Here is a 13524-nt window from a genome sequence, read left to right as displayed (position 1 = left end):
CATCATTTGTCTGTGCTTTCCAAAACCGTTACACATCATTGATGTTTTATAGAGTGACAACCCTGTAGTTTAGGTCTGCTTCGGTTCAGCCACAAAAACCACTTGGTTTGGTTTACGGAAAGATCATGGTTTGATTTAAAATGATCACTTTGTTAAGGTTAGATAAACATGTGGTGTGGGTTAAATTTACTACTTCCTTAAACTTAGGCGACTTCCGTCGTCATGGCTACAATAATAACCATAGGGTTAAGGTTAGGGGACGATTATAGCTACGTTTTTGTTTTTTTTTTCTAAAACTGTCCCGCGGTTGGAAACAGGAAACGAACAGCTGTCTCCTGTGGCAACGTTGGCCACTGTTGGGTTGATGTCTCCATCCAGTCCTCCTCTTCTGAATGAAGAAATTTCTCGAAAGATACACTCGCCGAGCACTTTATTAGGAACACCTACTACGACCTCAATAATAAACATAAAGTAGAATTATCACCTTTCTGACAATGTCAACAAAAACTGAACATATATAAGCTTCATAAACGTTGAATTTAAGGCAGAGCTGTTGTATTGGATTGCATTAAATTGCACAAGTGTTCCTAATAAAGTGCTCAGTGAGTGTAGATACGTCATTTCAATTGCGCCACAACTCAAACGCAGTCTCAAACTAACTGAAGTTCACTGCAGTAGTTTGTGTTCTCTACAACAAAGTTATTTATGTGTCAAACAACGACTAATTACTTATCTTGTTCAAACAGAAACTTGTAAACAGAAACCATGATAAGATCATATTATTACTTAATGATTTTGAATTATTTCTCTTTCGTATGCCAAACAACACTGAACTCAGCACATTCTTCAAGCCAAATCTGCAACCGATAAAAAAAAAGTTCTGGCTGCCAAGACGAACTTGCTTAACTTTTTTTCCACACAACAACATTCATCAACATTCATTCATCATTAGTTTGTTTCCTCGTTGCTTCCATGAATTATGATTATAATTCAGGATTATTTGACTCATCTCCTCACACCGTGACTCTCAAAGTTTCTCTTTTGTTTCATTCAGGGTCTACTGTTGGCCTCAGGGTGAGCTCAACAACAACATAGCCTCCTGTGTTAAGACAAACAGACATGTGATTCTGACAGTAGCAGAGTTACTCAACCACTCACTTGCATTCCACTAAAACAGGTTTCTGATAGTCAAACTGTATCGGCGCCATTAATGCACAGTTATAGCCCACAGGCTGTCAACATTTCTCTTTGAGATTAGAGGTTTAGCAACACAAACAGTGCCTTTCTAGCTGAGGGACTGGCAACGTGTGAGTGACACGGTCAAGAATGCATTTTCCGGTTGTGAAGTGAGATGCAGCAGATTCACGGGTCAATAAAGTTTAGCAAAGCTGATTTTTTATCTATTGATTGTGTATATATTTGCTTATATGAATCATCAGAGTTGGAGATGCACTAAATGTAATGTCCCAATCACAGCAGAAAGTTGCACAGAGAAGTTTATTCACAGGTCCTTTACAATCTAGGCAGTTAGAGCTGAAACGATAAGTTGATTCATCGATTAGTCCATCAACAGAAAAATATTCTGCAACTATTTGATGATTGATTAATCCTTGCAGTCATTTTTCAAGCTAAAATAGTGGAAAATGGCAAACATGGTCAGTTCCAGCTTCTCAAATGCTTTTTTTTAATCATATATCTGAGTATCTTTGGGACAGCTGAAGACGTCATTATGGGATTTTTGGGCTCTTAGAAATTTAGATGAATTATTTCTTCCTTTTTTGTGACATTGCATCAACTAAACAATTGATTGATTAGCTAATCAAAAAAATAATCATCAGATAATGAATATAATCTTTAGTTGCAACCCTATACACAGTGCAGCACTGAGTGATGACTTGCAGGGCTAGCTGGTGAACTAATACCGCTGGCAAGCTAACAGCTACATGCTAGCATGCAGGGGAACATGCTAGTGCTACTCAGTCGCTCTTTCTCTGTAATGTTTACTTCTTCCAGCATTTTGTTCAAAGGATTGTACATCGTTTCATTCACCAGTTATTTAAGGGGTTAGCTAGCTTGCTTGCTAACTACCAGTGAGCAAACTCATTAGCCTGGTCGCTAATGGAACAATAGGCTCACACTATTTGTACCATTGACTTCTGTCTCATAACTTTCTGTAAACTAGCGTAGCACCAAGGGAACGGCCGTGTTGTTATTGGTTTGATTTGAGGTTGCAAGTCAACTAACAATTATTTTCATTATCAGTTAATCTGTTGATTATCTTCTCGATAAATCGATTAGTTGTTTGGTCCATAAAATGTCAGAAAATGGTGAAAAAATGTCGATCACTGCTCCCCAGAACCCAAGGTGACGTCCTCAAATGTCTCATTTTATCCACAACAATCCACAACCCAAACATATTCAGTTTACTGTCATAGAAGACTAAAGAAACCAGAAAATATTCACATTTGAGAAGCTGGAATCAGAGAATTTGGACATTTTCTCTCAAAAAAATGACTCAAAACAATGAATCAATTATCAGAAAAGTTGGAGATTAATTAAATAGTTGGCAACTAACCAATTAATGCAAACCATTCCAGCAGTTTATACACCAACAGAGGAGGAATAAATAAAAAGCTGGATGGTGCACCGCAGTTAATAAGTTATGATGGTTTCCTCTATTTTGGACCTTTCAGCTTTCTGTTCTCTCCAAGATCAGCTCTGTCAAGACGGTTCACCAAAGTTGAACTTGACACTAAAGACTCACTTGGATTTACCTCACAGCAACAATCAAATCCACACATCACTGCAATTCCATTTTTTTTTTCCTTACAGCACAATTTCACCATTTTAAATGCTGGTGTGACCCGGCCTCGAGGACAGGGACCGAGGGTGAGGACACCTACAGTAAGTTAGCTCCGGTAGCTTATACTTGGAGCCTTGCCCACATCATTTCCAGTCCCATCTGGTTTCCGCTTTCACATCAGAGTAAAGTCCAGTTAAAAAACAAAGAGATAAGCAAAGAGGAAGCTATTATTATGAAGCCTAGAGCTCTAGCTACCAAATGCAAAACAACACCAGCCATACCAGGTTATCAAAAATACCTGCTGACCTTCCAAGAACATGAATGTCATCTGAATACATGAATAAAAAGAGGTCATTGCCCTTTGATTTTCCTTCCTTTAAGTTACTTCTTTGTATATTATTAAACTGCAAGTCAGCCATACCAACCAGTAACTTTCTTTATGCCTCCGAGAAATATTTGTTTTAACTCCCAAGAACTCCGCTCTCCATTTCCGAGTCAGAAGATAATGTAAAACATTGTACAGTTTCTCCCGGAGGCGGCTCAACTTAAAGCTCAGCCTCTTACTAACTAACTTTAAACAGTCAGTTCACAAAGGAGGAGATAGTGTTGTGTGTGTGTGTGTGTGTGGAGGCATGTCGCTGAAATAGCATGACTTCTTGTGAAACACTGAAAAAGGATTTACTGAAGAGCTTACTCAAAAGAACATAGTGCTTCTGAACTATCGATTGCTTTCAAAGGAGACATTAGAAACATTAAATGAACAAGCAACAGCAGTAAGTGCTGAGACTAATTTTCATCAGTCATACTTACACTGAAAGCCTGAGCCTGCAGTTTGCTGCAAGTTTTGTACTTGAGTCATTTTATTACTCACTTTTGACAGACTTCTTTCTTGAGATTCTGTTTTCATATCTGGTATGTACACCTGAAATACTCAAAAGTGCACATCCAAACTTCCCACTAGCGATTTCCATAAATTAAACATGACACAATGACCTGTTCAAGCAGCCTTGAAACTGCATGCTCGACTGATCCCAGCATCATTTTAGCCACAACATCAGACAACCAGAGTCAAAATAGTGCAGTGCGGCTGCAGCTTTAATGGTTTTATAGCTTCAGAGCTCAAGGTTCAATGTGGAGGCTTTTCTAATCCATTAACTGACACCATGGGCAATTACCTCCCCATCGTGTACAGCAATGCTTTGAAACAGATGGCCAAAAAGATTTATAGATATACACATGAGATAGTGTTTTAATAACCTCTGGAGCCAAAGATTTGACCACGTATACTTCTTATGTGGCTGCTGATGTGATGGTTTAAAGACCTCTGATCAATCGATCCATCAGAAAACATCTATTTCTATGATATTACACTAAATGTATATAATATTAGTACTGATCTGTTGCACTCCCTCAAAGCTTCAGATCCCTTTTCTCACTTCTACTTACCAATTATCTTCCTTGTGGCTGGCAGATTTAATGAGGGAAATCAATAAGATATAATGGCTTTGTACAGCTGTTGTAGATATCAGTATGTTAACACTGGAAGGAGTCAAACCCAATCTGGAATACATTATTAAAACTGTGTCACTCGCTCAACAGGATCAGCCCACTGGCTGAGGCTCCAGATGTTCTGTGTATTGATTGGTCCCAACACATTCCGTCGTCTCCCATATGTAGAGACCGACACACTAGACTCCGTTTAAAAATCAGCCAATTTAATATCTCCTTACCTATAAGCGAAGGCTTACACCTCTAAAACAGGTGTGGGGTGCTATAACGAATCATTACAGTCAAGTTTGCAGTTCGGCAAACAAATAAAACTTCAAACACTACTTTTTCAAAAGTTAAGTCATTCTAAATGTCAGGATATGCCCGCCTTTATAACCAACCCCTCTGGCCACAAAGTTGAATACAGCTCGTTGGGTTAAACGGCATTAATTGAATCAAATCCAAAGGTTTTCCCAAAATAACAAGCTTCTTGGTGGATAGCTTCTATGCCGAATCAACTATAGACCCTAACCGATTGTAAAGCCCCCCAATTAATGTTACAGTCCGCATGTGTTATTTGCTAGTAATCGATAAATTGTTTAATTGGAAGTTTTGTAAGCGGACTTCGGTGTGACGTATCGGGGCAACGATAAGACATCACGAGTCGCTTACAAATCTTTAAAATCCCTCTAAAGCTTTTCCTGCAGTGAGAAGCTTTAGGAAATTGTTGTTGTAGAGGAAGAGGGGATTTATTTGTGCAAGTTTGCATAAATAAAGCACAAAAAATAAATAAAAATTATGAATGACAGCGGCGTTTAGAAGTAACAAGCACATGCTGCTTACCTCTGGATTCGCTGCTGAAATCCGTGTTTTCTTTCTATATTCCCCAAAGATATGAAAACGAAAGAAGGTTAAGAGTTGTCCTCTGTTGACGCTGGTCGGACAAAAAGTTCCCAAATTTACATCCTGATGTGAGGAAAAGCCGCTGTGGAAGAGTCAAACTGGAGCGAAATGAACGTGTGGTTGAGCTGCGCAGCTGCGCCAGTCACTGCTGAAGTTTAGTTCAACAATATTCCCACCGACAAAAACAGAAGTGAGACAGTCCCTTCCCACGCCCAGGAACCCGGTTAACTACATGCCCGGCTCAGGTGTAGTATATGACTTACGCACACACACATACATACACACGCACGCACGCACACACACGCACGCATACACACGCATGCAGTTTTTTTTTTTAACAGCAGGAGTGTGTGTTTTCTGTATCCAGTGAAGCGCACACATCCAGCCGGGGCTTCAGCCAGGAGCTCCGCTGATAGCGGCGCGATACGCAACCAAACTGGGGGAGTATCGGGATGAGGGCTTTTCTTCCTCCTCCTCCTCCTCCTCCTCCTCCTCCCAACACTAAACCCCCAATGCCTGCAGGCTCATACAGCGCCGTCATGTTAGCAGCAGTTCACACCAGAAATAGGATTAGTTTCCCTTCTAAATAAAAGCTATGATTCCCCCACATCAGAACTACCATCAGATTTTTTGTCTTGGTGTTGTGGGGCATAACAATGAAAAGATACAAAGTGAGAAAAATACAACTACCACAAACGACAGGTGGGATATATATAGCCTAAATAAATTTATAATAAAGAATAAATATATTGTATGTGAAGAGAGCTGTTGAGTTTAAAAAAAAAATTAAATGGCTACTGTTGGTGCGGATATATTACGCATGCGTATTGGTATTAATTGCGCAAGATCACGTGATCTTATTAAAACTTTCAAAATGCAGGAACGCTTGTAATTTTCGCTTGCAATCAGTGTCAGGATAAAGAGACAGTGGAGCACGTCCTGATTTCATGCAAGAAATATGAAGCGTAAAGAAGAGCAGTGCTTACAGGTCAACATGGGCTCCGACAAGTGGAGGCCAGGGTTAAAGATCTGCTTGAGTATGGAGGGAAAATAAAAATGATGTTTAGATTTTTTGAGAGTAACAGGACTAATTACAAAACTGTAATAGGTTTGGACAACAGTGAAAGATTAAATCCAGAGGTAGGCAGTAATGCAACTTAAAGGATACCGTAAAAACCCAAAGAAGAAGAAGAAGAAGAAACTTGCACGTGATACACCAATCTCCCCATGCTTTCAGTTAAAATGGTTAAGTTTAGGCACAAAAAACCACTTGGTTAAGGTTAGGGAAAGATCACGGTTGGGGTTAAAAAGTCAAATGCTGGAAAAATGTCCCGTTTAACGGCTCTAAAATACCCAATGTGACTGTAAAAAATGTCTGATTAGTGGTCTACAAGAGGTCTGGCAATCCAGAAACCCATTCCACACCAATAGAATAAACTGCCACCGGCACAGAAAACCAGTCCAGACCAACAGCCTGTAGATCAATTATTGTACTGGTTCCATTGTTGGTACCTTAAATAATAATGTAGGCTACAGGATATTGACAGTATAAACAGAATTTGTAATGTTCAAGTGTAATAAGACAAAGAATACAGATTAGATGTGATGAGTTCACAGATGTGCAATATAAGATTATAGATTTTATATTAATATAACGTGTTATGAATGAGGGAATACTACAAAAGAAATAACAGAGCCAGTGAATGAGAGAAATAAAACGTTATTTTTATTATTGTTGTTTCATTGTTATGATCTAAAGCATCAAACACTCTACAGATGATTTACTGTACACACTCTTAATTTCATTTTCATCCTCTGCGTTTCTTCTTTTCATTCATTCATTACATCCAACTCATGCAGCAGTAAATACAAAGAACAACAGAACAAATCTGCATTGTTATTTTTCCTCATGAATTCTACGCCTTGATTTTTATTACTCATGGCTTTAATTTGCATGATTTACCTGGTTCCTCAGATGTGGTGGAAACACAAACCGGATGCACAACAGGGACTTGTAGTTCCAAGTGTATTTCATGAGATTAGTTCCTCTGGTTCCAAATTACCTGGAACTTTTGGTGGAAACGGGGCTTTTTTTATTGAATGAACACCGTTTTTATCGTCCCGTGAGACTGTAATGCTTATTATTACGCACCAAAAACCAAAAATGTTGGATAGATGAAAAGGGGAGATAAAACTATACCAAAGATTTTTATCACTAATGAGGCAAAAAACTTTTTGTCAGGAGCTCAAACGAACATTGAAACATGTTTTTCTTGCTGTAATCATTCCTCCTGTTCATACTGACCACTAGAAGATCCCTTCATAATAAACTTACAGTGGAAGTGATGGGGGACAAAATCCACAGTCCTCCTTCTGAGCAAAAATGTATTTAAAAGTTTATCTGAAGCTAATATGAAGCTTCAGCGTCCAGATGAGTCAAATCAAGTAGATATCTTTCAACATTACAGTCTTTTTAGAGCCAAAGACCCTCTTTTTGTTACTATACTTCCACCTGCAGCTCAACAGGGAAACACTGTCCGAGGAAACACAAAGAGGGAATTTGATGCTAAAAAGACTGTAAATGTGTCAGATATCCACTTGATATGACTAACTCAGACTGCTGAAGCCTCATATAAGCTTCACAGAGACTTTTAAATGCATTTTTGCACAAAATGTGGATTTTGGCCTCCATTACTTACATTGAAAGCACATTTGACGGATCTTTTCATATCCAGTATGAACAGCGAGGAAACTGTTCATATGGACACCTGACTGTTGTTTTAACACACACTTGGAAAAACTGTGAACATGTCCTTTGAAGATCCCCTCCAGGCAGGTATTAAGACTAAAATAATAAAAATTCTCTGATTGAATAAATAATGTGTCTTATATGTTTTTTTCACAAAAAAGTATAATTACCTTGTTAAAATGACATCTCCTCCTTCTCACTCATTAAGTGTAAAGTTCATTCTCAGTGTTTGTTCACTGGAGGCTTCAAGTTTCCACATCACACTTGTGTAAATTGAATATCGGACCACGACTGGCTTCCAAACTACTTCTGATGTCACAAATCACGCTCGTGTGCCCCCTAAAAGTCAGATTTTCAATGAGCACTGAGAAACTTTCCACTTTCAGCAGATGAATGTGAAAACAAACTCTGCACATACATCATTCTGTACAGCGAAGCTCAAACATCAAACTGAAGGAACAAGAAGAAAAACACATTTTTAAGTACGTCTTGTTTTGTCCAGAACCCAAAGATATTTAATTTACCACCAAAGAGGACTAAAGAAACCAGAAAAATTAGGTATTTTTTCTAAAAACAATGACTCAAAATGATTAATTGACTATCATTAATTAATCATCAACCATTATTTGTTAATTTTATGTTGGGTGACCAATCGTTGCAAATCTAATTTGGTTTTATTGTGTCATAAAACAACCTACACATCACACACTTACCCACATATTCAAATCACACAGATTCAAATCATAAACATAAAACATGAACACAAAGAAAAGCAAAACTAACTAAATAAAGCATTGAAACACGACACAAGATAAATACACCAAAAATTTAAATAATAAAACTCTTCCACAGTCTAAATCCAAAGGGTCTATCTTCAGTATGGTGGCTGTTTTAGGACATCTGAAGGTGTGGTCGTTTTATAGGTGGTGCAGTTGTGAACCAAAAGTCAATAAAGAGGCAAACAGCTGCATATTTGCTCAAGGTGGCAAAGAAAATGATTCAGCTTGAGCAAAAAGAATTGCACTTGTGAAGGAAATTATGATAATTAGAAGTATACTAATGGAGAAAACACTGTATTATGATATTAATGATTATCAATAGTATAGATGTGTATTCTCAACTGATCAGTTTCTGTCTTCAAAGAACATGATGTACTGTTGACCCTGTCTTTATATATTATAATCACATTGTTCTGTTTTTAATGTCTCGCACCTTGTTCATGTCAGCAAATTGTTAGGAAAGAAGAAAAAGCTTATCTGTATTGCATAATACACAGGGCCGCCGACTCAAAGAGATGATTGTTGCAAAAAGGAACTAAATGCGAGAACTGGAAGTTGTAAAAGACGGGAACGACACCATATATTGATTATCTTGCAGGAAACAGGCGTCTACAGACAGAGAAGTATGACGGTTGTGTTGTATAAAATGTATGTGCAGGTTGATCGATGTTCTTCTTCCTTGCTACAGAGCTCAGGAGGCCTATATGCATATATTTTATTAAAGGCAGTTGGACCGCAGGAAAATACTGTGTTTCTAGTATTTAATTGCCTTCGTCACCTGACTAGACAATCTGATATTTCAGCTGCAACGACACAATTATTCCAAAAACTTTAAGAAGTAAAGGAAAAAGGGAAAAGAATAAACTCGGACTGCAGAAACATTCCAGGTGGTCAAAGTTGTCTGAATGACTCATTTGCATTCAATCTAAACTCACCTTCAGCTCTACATGTCAGACTTGTTTCAGCTTCCATTAAGCTGCACTTTATCAGCCAGAAGCTAAAAAAAAATACAGTCGAGAAAATAGAAGTTTCACTTATTGTTCTTGGTAACAAGTCGATATCAAGACAATGTCGTGATGGTTACTGCAATACTGCAATATTCAACTTTTTCAGTCCCGATACCGATACCTGGGCTTTGGGTATCAGCCGATACCTCGTACTGGTCCAGTACCAGTGTTTAATTACTAAGCTGTTTGCCTCACTGTGTGGACGACACTGGGATGATTCTTTTATGTGTAAAGGCAAAACGAGGCTTGACTTAAACATTGTTTTCCTAACTTTATAAAACAAAGTATAACAAATAAATACATAGATATAAATTTACTTAATTGTTATTTATTAAAATAATGGTATCCGATACCGGATCGACCCATTGTTATCGATACCTGATCCAACTATTTGAGTCGGACTGATATCTGATATCAGTATCGGTCTCGATGCATATCTAGTATCACCTGCATTTATTTATCTTTTTTCCTGTTTATGTAAACAGAAATACAAATTTCAGAGGAATCAGACAATAATGTGTAACTTGATCTAACAGAGGAGCTATCTTTACAATAAGTGAAAAATGTATTAAAACAATAAATCTCTTTATTTATATTTTAAATTTTCATTTTGTTGCTCCACACTTTATGTACTTATCGCATCATTTCCTGCTGGTAATAAATAAATGAGCAGAGTTAATATGTTAATACTGACACATTTATACTGAGATTCAGAATTTTTTGTTTTATTTTGACTTCTGTGTTGTTTTTTGTGAAAAATATGTTTAAACACAAATGAGCTTTTATTTTGAAAACACAACAGGAAACGTTACTTTTCATTCTTCCTGGCTTGACGGTGGCAGATTAAACTCAGTCCCCAGGGTTCACATGGAAAGCTATTAAAAAAAAAAAAAAAAAAAGAAGCCAGCTACCTCTTTAAAACTAGGAAATAACATGATTTATGAGGTATTGATCACCACAAAAATGTCGACTTTAAACAAGAAACAAGCCAGTTTTTAACTGGAAAAAACAAATACATGGAGCAAACTTTTTTCTCAGACAGATGTTGCACGTGCTGCAGCCTAATCCATGCTTCAGATTGAGACCTACTTTTACATAGATTACACATAGTTTAATTTATATTCATAATAATCTAGTTAGACTTCCCAGAGACATCAAAGAGGATTTATTTCTCATTTTATTGATGCGTTTTCTTTTTCATTTCACCTCACAATTTTCTAGACATTTCAGATCGAAGCAATCCAAGTAAATGTTCAGAGAGGTCTGGGAGAGCGGTCGCGCTGTCAAGCCCAGTTAAGCGTGCAGTCGCCCCTGCTGCTAATTCGAGGGCTTGGCGGGGCACAATGGAGGCTTTGTTGCTGGAGAATTTGTCTGAGAAGTAATCCTTGACACTGGGCCATTCAGGGGCCCTAACCTTTTGTTTCATAAGTCTCCTGAATGTTACAGTAGGCATCGCTGCATTAGAACAACTTAAAGTGCTACGAGTCGCCTGGTATGGCAGGAATTGATTTATGTAGCATGGAGTGAGCTGTGATTGTGCACAAGTGTGTGTTTTGGAGAAATTGATTGTGGGAAGGTCAAGGGTCATGAGCAGGCAAAGAAGTTGAAGTCAAGACATACACACACACACACACACACACACACACACAAGTATTACATGTGTCCAGAGCCTTAGAGCTTAAATTTTGTTGACTCTGCCACATGGTTACACTGTCGTTACTAGGGCTGTAGTCAACCAAAGAAAATCTTGGTCGACGGAAATCGTACATAATCTTTAACTAATCGATTAGTTAAAGATTAGTAGAGTGGGGGGGGGGGGGGGCAGAGTGCACCGTGAACTCAGCAGCCACACATTTCTCTGTTTTCTCTACTCCTCTGTTTTGTGTCTTCAGGTTAGGCTAACCCATTGTTGCTAACTTTGGAGCTAACTCCCTTCACTTTTCCAGCATTTGGGGAAACAACAGACTTGACTTTTTAGCATTTATTAACTGACACACTGTAGTCTGTACTGTACATTTACTGCCAGACTGACAACTTACTACTAACCACTCTTTCCCACCCGCTACGCAAACATACTATGCAATGCCGTATTCCTTAACGGTTAGGCTACCAATAGTTTCCAAGGCAACGAGACAGAGGTTGACTCAGCGCTGCACAGAGACTCCCAAATGCTGTTGATTTCTGAAAGAATGGCTGTTTGGTGTTAATTTCGGCAATAAAAAATGTTTTTTTGGCCTGGCGGTGGTTCTTGTGATAATTATCTGAGAAACACTGATTCAGTAAATGTTCAGTAAACGTTGAGTACAGTTAGACCCAGCAGTCTCCATTAGGTTGGGCGAGTTCAAAGTTGTTTCACAGGTAATCCGTTAGTCTGTCCCTCCCACCGCAGGAAATAATGGATTACTCCTGGAAAGCTGTTGATGTAGCACTTTTCTCTTTATGAAAATAACACAGAGATTATTCGACCAATGAGAATTTAGTCGGACGAGAGCATATCGACCAACTAATCGACCAGTCGACCAGGATACTACAGCCCTAGTCGTTACCTTAAGTTTCAACTCAATTTCAATTTTCAGTTTTATTTATATAGCGCCAAATCAAAGCAGAAGTTATCTCAGGGCACTTTTCACATAGAGCAGGTCTAGACAGGGACCCGACATTCCCCCATGATCAAGGAAGGAAAAACTCCCCTTTAACGGAAAGAAACCTTGACTCTGACTCTGTGATAGGATGTGATGGTCAGTGGGGTCAAAAGCAGCGCTAAGATCTAAGAAGACCGGTAGAGAGAGAGAGGTCCTTTGTCAAATGCAATCAGAGGGTCATTTGTAACTTTCAGCAGAGCTGTCTCTGTGATATTATGTGCTCTAAATCCTGATCCTCAAATAAACTAGACTAGGAAGTAAAAATAGCAATATCCCAGTATACAAATGTTCCTTTCAAAGTCAAAGTCTTGCATTCAAAATGTTACTTAAGGCAACAACAAGGCAAAGTGCTTTACACAAAACATAAAAGGCATTAAGACAAAATTTAAAAGAAACACAAGGCTTCATGAAAAGACACATTTACATAGAACTCAAAATATAATAAGACGGATAAAACAGTAGAATAAAAGTTGCAGTGCAGTGCAACTTAGGAATAAAAAGCCCCATATTGGATTTAATAAAAGGCAAACAAAAAAGCCTTGATTCAAAAGAACTGAGAGTTGCAGCAGTTTGCTCCAGATATGTGGTGCATAACCACACTTATTGTAAGTAACAGTAAACATATTCATTATGCAAAATGCACATACTGTATACTGTGCCTGTAAAAAGCATTCACCCCTCTTGGACGCTGATCTATACAAAGTGATCCAAATTGATTGCAAATATAAAATACGTTATCCGTTTTACGTGATTGATTATTGATTTTGCCTTTTTAAAAGAAGCAAAAGAAGAAAAAAAATCATGTCTATACTTATATAGAGTACATACCAACACATACAGTATATATACTCACATACATGCATAATACTACATCTCATAAGGGAAGATTACTGAATAAATGAATAAACATGTTTCATTCTGTTGGCAATTACTGGTTTAATTGGTTTCATTTAATCTGGACAAGCACATATCCCACAACTCTTCTCACAATCTATGATATTAACATTTTCAAATATATATTTTTATATATAACATACAAATCAAGGAGGGAAATCTATCAGATCATTTCATCTTATTTTTAAACTATAACTCTCATGTCAATCATCTAATCTTCATCTTCCCAAACATCTGACATCAGAAACAGATGTCAGAT

General features: G+C 37.9%; 1 protein-coding gene across 1 annotated transcript in view; it reads right to left on the bottom strand.

The window, feature by feature from the left end:
• LOC137176124 (plexin-B2-like) overlaps positions 1 to 5643 on the bottom strand; it is a 206942-nt gene extending 201299 nt beyond the window's left edge. The window contains exon 1 of the mRNA XM_067582193.1: positions 5135 to 5643. The gene's annotated coding sequence lies outside the window, so the exon portion shown is untranslated. The remainder of the gene's footprint in view (positions 1 to 5134) is intronic.
• Between the last annotated feature and the right edge of the window lie 7881 nt (positions 5644 to 13524).

Source organism: Thunnus thynnus, chromosome 23 (assembly GCF_963924715.1).
Source record: "Thunnus thynnus chromosome 23, fThuThy2.1, whole genome shotgun sequence".
Taxonomy (NCBI): Eukaryota; Metazoa; Chordata; class Actinopteri; order Scombriformes; family Scombridae; genus Thunnus; species Thunnus thynnus.
This window is presented reverse-complemented; position numbering and strand designations above follow the sequence as displayed.